This window comes from Psammomys obesus, unplaced genomic scaffold (genome assembly GCF_907164565.1).
Source record: "Psammomys obesus unplaced genomic scaffold, mPsaObe1.curated_primary_1811, whole genome shotgun sequence".
In the NCBI taxonomy this organism is placed as follows: domain Eukaryota; kingdom Metazoa; phylum Chordata; class Mammalia; order Rodentia; family Muridae; genus Psammomys; species Psammomys obesus.
Genome location: NW_026596440.1, coordinates 1,455,280 through 1,462,630, shown reverse-complemented (window position 1 = coordinate 1,462,630; position 7,351 = coordinate 1,455,280). Strand labels below are relative to the sequence as shown.

General features: G+C 43.1%; 1 pseudogene; it reads right to left on the bottom strand.

Annotated features, from left to right (window-relative positions):
- Nucleotides 1-2,314: 2,314 nt before the first annotated feature.
- On the bottom strand, nt 2,315-2,701 carry LOC129669702 (40S ribosomal protein S15a-like; annotated as a pseudogene).
- Nucleotides 2,702-7,351: the final 4,650 nt, after the last annotated feature.

The window sequence follows — 7,351 nt, the reverse complement described above, 5'->3', positions numbered from 1 at the left end:
CTATGATGATGTTGGCAGCTATGATGATGTTGGCAGCTATGATGATGGCCCTCGCTATAGTAATGGAGGAGGTTTGATGGTAGTTTAGAAACAAAGGTGGTGGATGAGGAGGACATAATTCTTATAATAAAGGGAGAAATTTGGAGGAGTTAACTATGGTGGCGGTGGGAACTATAATGACTTTGGAAAATACAGTGGACAACAGCAATCAAATTATGGAGTCATGAAGATAGTAGTGTTGGTGGAAGAAGCTCAGACAGTCTCTCTGGAGGTGGCTATGGATCTGGTGAAATGGTAGATGTGGAAGCGGAAGGTTTAATAAACAGCAGGAAAAGGCTACAGTTTGTCGCAGGAGAAGGAGCAAGTTGTCAGGAAAGCTGCAGATTACCCTGAGACAGTTGTCCCAAATACATTAGCAGAACTGTAAAGACCAGCCACAGAAGAACGATGGTCCATAGCCAAATAAGCTACTGCAGCTTAAACAGGAAACCCTTCTTGTTCAGGACCGCCACAGCCACAGTTTGCAAAAGCATAGCTTTTGAAAATCCCATGTGATATCATTCAGATCCCTGGCTCTTTTGTCTGTTGTGGTGCCTCCTTTTTCTTTTCATTACATCAGGTATATTGCCTTATAAACTGTGGTAGTGGTACCAGAAACAGAAAAAAAAAAGTTAAGGAATTTTTAAGTTTAAAAACAAAACAAACCAACTCAGGCTACAGTGTCTGTGTAAGGGAGCCATTTTCTGAACGCAGAACCAGAAAACTCATCACCTAGAAATTCTTCTGGAAACATTATGCTTTGGTTTTGGTAATTCTGTTTTTATTCAAAATAAAGTTAACTTTTGTGCATGCTGAGAGGTGCGGATCCAGTTTCACACTTTCTGCGTGGGCATTGGCAAGCTCACCTTCCCAGCTCCCTTCACTGAAAAGTCTCCAACCTGTCCTTCCCCACAAGGCCGTGGCTGCAGTGTCTGGGAGTTCTGTTCCTCTGCTGTAGTGTCTGTGGTACGCGACACTACAGCAGCACTGCACCTTCGTGTCAGACCCTCTCACAGGCAAGACTTTCCGCAGCCACATGTGTGTCTTCGTTTTGTTTCCTTAGAAGCTGCTGGCTATTCCTAGAACTTTCATTTTTCCTTATGTATTATCATCGAGGCATCAAGTTCATAAAATTGTTGCAATTCTGTGTGGAGCTCTAGAGATGTATTTGGAGAGAATTTCTCTTTGTGGTGTTGTGCCCACCTGTCCATTTTTTGGGGATTTCTTTAAAATGTCCTTATGTGTATAGTTTTTGTATGTATAGATTTCAAAAAAAATGATCTTTTAGATTTGTTCTAAGGTAATTTACATGAGATTTTTATATTATCATGTTGTCACTGAATTTTATATTTAACCTTGTACACAACTATCTTACTAAACATGCTTCTAATATTTTATATAATTTAGTGTTATCCTTATTACATACAAATTAATTCTTTTAAATAACGTGCTACTAATTTATTTTCTCTTTTAAAAACTTTTTAAAGAATTTCATACCTGAATACTGTATTTACATCATTTTCAACCCTTTTACTCCCCCTTTAAGGCCTCCTGTATCTCTCAAATCCATAATTTCTTTTTCATTATTGTTTTACACACACACCACAATCTACTGAATCCATTCGGTGCTATTCCTACTTATGTGTCTTTAGGGCTGACTGCTTGGAACTAAATAACCTATCCAGAAGCTTGTTCCTGAAGCAGACCGATTCTGCTCCTCAGCAGTCAATAATCGCCAATAGGTCTTCATCTAGGGGAAGGAGGTCTTATGTCAACATCTATTGTCTTGCTTAGGCAGCTATATTGATCAGATTTCATTAGGTGGAGCTTCCTTGTCATTGATAGGAAAGACTATCTCACAGCAGACATCTGGTCCTCTGGCTCTTCCAATCTTTCTGCCCCTCTCCTTCAATGTTCCCTGAGCTGTAGGTGTAGGGAGCTGTAGTCTGACCAGCTGTGGACTCTGTGGTGGTCTCTGCCTGCTGTATAAAGAACTCCTTTGATGAGGCGTGAGAGCTGGACTTATCTGTGTGTATATGGATAAGTGTATTTAGAGCGAAGTTAGAGATTATACTGGATTTGGAAAGTGGCAATCATAAAATGGGTCACCTTATCTTGTTGCTAAATTTAAAGCAGATGCTCCAAACATGTCGTGACTAGAAATGTCTTATTAGTATGCTGGCAGGCAGTCTTATCAGATGTGTTACCCGGCTTTTGTGTCACCATAACAAAATCCCTCCTTCACAGTCCACGGAGGCTTTTTTTTTTTTCATCTCTAGAAAAAGAACCCCAGGATTTCCTCTCCTGTGTGCTTTTGTCTTGCTTCTTCATGGCCCATGATGCCAGCTGAGGTTGTCAGTACAATGAATCTAACTGGGAGGATGATGGTAGGTTGTTCTGTCATCTTTTTAGCTCTTTGAGCTGCACGTCAAATATAAGCTGGTCACCCCACACTTGTTCAGCCCCCCCAATGAGGTACACAACAGTTTTCCCAGCTCTGTGATCATCGATGATTTCAAATTCACCGACCATGCCTCATCATCACAGTTAGGATCCAAATGACAACTTTGGCGCATGGCCTAATGAGGACCTGGCATTTGCCTCTCTTTTCAGCATTGCTGATGCTCTTGACAGCATCTTCCAGGACATTTGTGTGCACCATGGTAGCTATGGGCAAAGATGGCAGAAAGAGGGTAGCTAGCTTTTTAAACTTTTCCAGATGCTCCTACCCTGCTTTTTAAGCTCATGGGGAGGCCGAAAGGAAAGATGGAAGGTGCTAAGTCTTCCCCGGTGATCTCATTTCCTTCCACTGGGCCCCTCCTCCAGGTGCTGAACACAAAGGCTTGACCTATTTGGCCAAAGGTTAAATATTCTTAGAAAAGTTCACTGCACCTTACATCTTTATTGTAAACACCTCTTAATGCCGTTCCTTCTTAAACTGTCAGGGAAACTGGGGCTGCTTGATTGGCAGCTTCTCGAACTTTCCTGCATGGCTGGCCACAGCAGCAGTTTCTATGGATGAAACTCGGTGACTACATCAGGACAGACAGAGACAAGAGCTCGATGGGAGCTGCTGTTGTTGTCTTTGTGATTTCTGTGCCCACCAAGTCTGTGAACAATATCCTGCCACTCCTGGAGGACCAACAGAAGATGCAGCCTCAGCTTCAGCAGCACCATTCTCACAGAGGCCATGGGAGTTGTCAGTCAAGCAGCCACTCCTTTAGCTGTTCCAAGAACTGCAATCAGGACAGTCACAATTGTGAACTGTTTTGTTTGTTTGTTTGTTTGTTTGTTTAAAAAAAAACCTCTAGGTTGCTCAAAGAAGACTTAAAACCAGGTACCCCCCTCCCAAAAAAAAAGACATTTCTGGTGGCGGGAATCACCAACTGTAATGGCCAGCTTCCCTAACTGCTTTGCCTTGGGAGCACTCTCACCTTCTACTTGATGCAGCTTAAGCTCCAGCAAAGCCTTTTCCCAGCAGCTGTGTACTTCACTGGGCTTTTACAGTGGGGAGAGTGTGCTGTGCTCATTACACAAGAGCAGTCAGCTCCCAGTAAAGCCAGCCTTAGCAGAGCCCAGGAGGAGATAGAAGATGGGTTCCAGAGAGTGTCCAGATGTAGAAACAGTAGAGAGCTGAGCCCATGAAAGACAATAGATGTACAACGAAGATGAGAGACAATGGAGAACAGAATTCAGAAGGTGAAGTGCCACAAAAAGCCAAGAGTGCAAGGAAGCATCAGAGATGGTGGAGAGCAACCTTGGATGCTCAAAGAGTTCTGGAAAGCCAGGATGAGTTACTGGTTTCAGCTCGGGTGGTGGGGCTGTGCAGCTGGAGAATAATAAATAATAAACAAAGCTAGGCTTTCAACGTCTTAAGCCCTGGCTGTAGTGCTAGCTGCTATGTGCTAGGCCACTGGCTAAACATCCCAGAGCTAAAATCACCATCAATGATGGGTTCCCAGCACCCCAGTTCAGAGCTGCTAGCACTAAGGGGCTGTACTTTCCCTACTCAGATTTTCATGCAAAGAAAACAAAAGAAATCTCATCTTTTCAGTGGCAGTCCTACCATTGCCCAATAAGTAGTTCCTCAGCCATGAGGTCAAGCCTTCAACATGAGGGCCCTTAGGGGACAGTCAATATCCACACGATCACATGACATTAGAGAAACATCCTCTGGCACCTCCAGGTATCCATTGTCAATGGTTAATTTTATTAGACCCCTCTGATGTTTTTTTTTCCAAAAACTGTCATTTTTTAAGTTTCTTATATGAAACATTTTATTTCCTACATATCAGCTATTATCATTTTCTCATACACTGTGGGGCTCTATCTACTAATACTTGTTAAGATCACTGCAGTCATTTTCATAAGGGAGATAGGCATAAAATTGGCTTTTCTGTACTGGTTTTAAGGTTCCTGATCAAACCAGGCTCATAAGATGAGCAAGGGTCAGATCATACAAATGAATTAATTTTCCTGTCTCACTTTGTTGGCTTCTTCAAATCAGCTTCTTAATCCCACTGAGCAAGATGGGAAGAAATCCAAGGTAGAGACAAGAAGGGTTTCTATACATTATAAATATATGAACAAGCATCTGTGTGCTTGGGCTTAGTTATAATTTCTTAGGGTGCACTTCTTTTAAAATGCCTGTAGGGCTAGGGCTGTAGTTCAGAAAGAAAGATCTTACCTAGGGTCCATGAGTCCCTGGATTTGATCCTCAGCATCTTGGGAGAAAAACAAAGAGCAAAACAAACATGCTGATGAGGGAATTACCCAACCATTGTTGTTACTAAGTGTCCTGAGTGAATGTGTTATGCAGCCTGGATTAACAATACTGCCTCATGAGAAGCTGATTTTTCTTTCCAATAATTTAATTATTCCCCTGCAAAAATCTCACATACTGTCATCACTTAGTGAACAAGTCCAGTTTTTTAGGACAGTATTTGCTCACCAGTTGGCCTATTATGAGAACATAACAGGCCCAAGGAATTGATGGAGTATGGTTACCAGCTTGCCACCCCGCTTTGCTGGTTAGAGAACAATTTGTTGAGACCTGTGTGGCAACAATGATGCGGGCTCCAACATCAGCACACGCAGGCCACAGCACACTAGAATGAATCGGGGCTCATTTTGTTAAGGAAATCTAGCACAAGAAAAAAGTGCCACAAAGATGTTAATGACCTGATGTCCTTGAAGATTCCAGCACTACAGATGCTGACAGTAGCATTTTGCAACGTTTTTTTACACAGGAGGAAAAGCTGAATGGACAGGCAACAAATAACTATGTTAATTGCATTGTGCTGAAAAGAATTGTTAGAGGGTTCCAAGTGTCAGACAGAAGAAATAGATTGTAATGATTTGTTGCAAGATGTGACAGCAAGAGTTAATAACAATCCACCATGCGTTTCAAAACCACTAGAGCTTTTAAAGGCTTTTGCCAGGAAGGAACAGTAAGTCCTAAGGTTACAGATGGGTTAATTACTACAATTTCACCTTCCACAGTATAGAAGTGTCCTAACTTCATATGGCACCCTACAGATATGTACAATTATTTGTCAATTAAAAGTAAGACAAGATCTATATTGACTTGCTTTTAAGGTTTTATTGCAACCTCTTTGCATTACATTGATATTTCTAATATGATAAGGAAGAAATAAACCCACAATATAATGACAGCTGGGTGATGGCTTATTATATTTAAAGGACTTTTTGTTTTGCTGGAAAATTGTGCATTTTAACTCCAAGATAGGAAGCAAGGATTTCTGTATGGAGTTTAAGAAGCAAACCTAGGCCTAGTGGTGCAGGCCTGTAATGCCAGTTGATCCAGGGACTGAGGGCTAAAGATTCAAGTTCAGGCTGCCAAGTGAGGGCAAAGATAGCCTGGGCAGTTTAATGAGACCTTGCCTCAAAATAGAGTGAAAAGAGAGCTTGCCTAGCTTGTGTGAGACATAGGTTCAACCCCCCGGGTCTCCCCCTACCAAAATAATAAGAGAAATAAGGCCAAAGTGTAGAGCCAGAATAAAATTCAATGTGGCATTTCCTCTGGGAAGCTCTCTCCAAGATCCTACCTATTTCTCAGTCTCCCCAGAAGTGGCTGGCCCATGAAGGCTGTTTTTCCATGATGACTCAGACTTCAGCAATGACAACTTGACTTTTTGAGCCTGGTACCCAACTCTTTACCCAAGTTCTTAAATCTTGCCAGGCGCCCCTTGAATTAGCAGGAACAAAAAAGAATTACCTCAAATATATTTAGGAATGAAATTCCTAGCAAAGTACCCATCGTGAAAGACTATTTCAATAGGCCGTGTGTGTGGTGATGCTTGTGTGTAGCACAGACATGGAGGTAGAGGCCACTTTTGGCTTTGTAGTGAGCTGGGGCCAGCCTTGACTACAAAAGATCCAGTCTCAAAGAAAACAAAACACATTCAATAGACAGGGCTAGTGATATGTAGAATTGTAACAGCTGTAGCTGGCATGACACCTGGAGCAGGCCAGAGATGCAGACAGAGAGTAGCCAAGCTTTATCCTAGGGCTGGAGACCTCCCTGTGGCACTGGTACCAACGCTCTTGGTTAACAGTAACCCCTAAAGCCATTTCTTATTATGTGCTTGTTTGCTTGTTTGTTTGTTTCAGTTTCTCAGAAAATAGGGCACCCCCTCCCCCAATTTCATAGTTTAGCTCTAAGACAGCCTCTGTGTGGCTAGCTCATCCTGGGCTAGAGAAAGCTAGCTAAGACCAACCTTTATCCTTCGCTGCTTCCTGACACATGACCATTATCTCACATCCCTACATCCCTGCTTACCTGCCATGACGGGGCTGTACCAGAAAATTGTGAACCGAAGTAAACCTCCTCAGGTAAGTGACTTCTGTCAGGGTGTTCTATCCCACTTTTCCCACAGGAAAAGTGACTAATACAGATGATGACACCCAGGGCCTGACTTGTCCCCACATGCCATCATTGTCTGCTTTTACATTCCTACTTCCAATCCAGGCCACTCTTATGCGCATACTAAACACATGGCTCTCTGAAGGCCATTTTCCCTGTGTGCCCAGTGCTGTGCAGGGCACCCCATCACCTACCCTGATTCAATGGAACTTAAGAACGACTTTCTTTCTGGGCCCAGAGAGGTTAGGCAGAGTAGGCGGCAAGGCCGAAGCATAGCTCTCCCTAGGGAGCAGAAATAGAATAGGTGCTGCAGGTGGACTGGGAACGGGTGGGGCCCATGGGAAGGATCAGGTGGGGAGGAAGGGGTGGAATGAGAGAGTGCAGGGAGAGGCAAGTAGAAATGGGGATACGGGGGTCAGGGGTAGA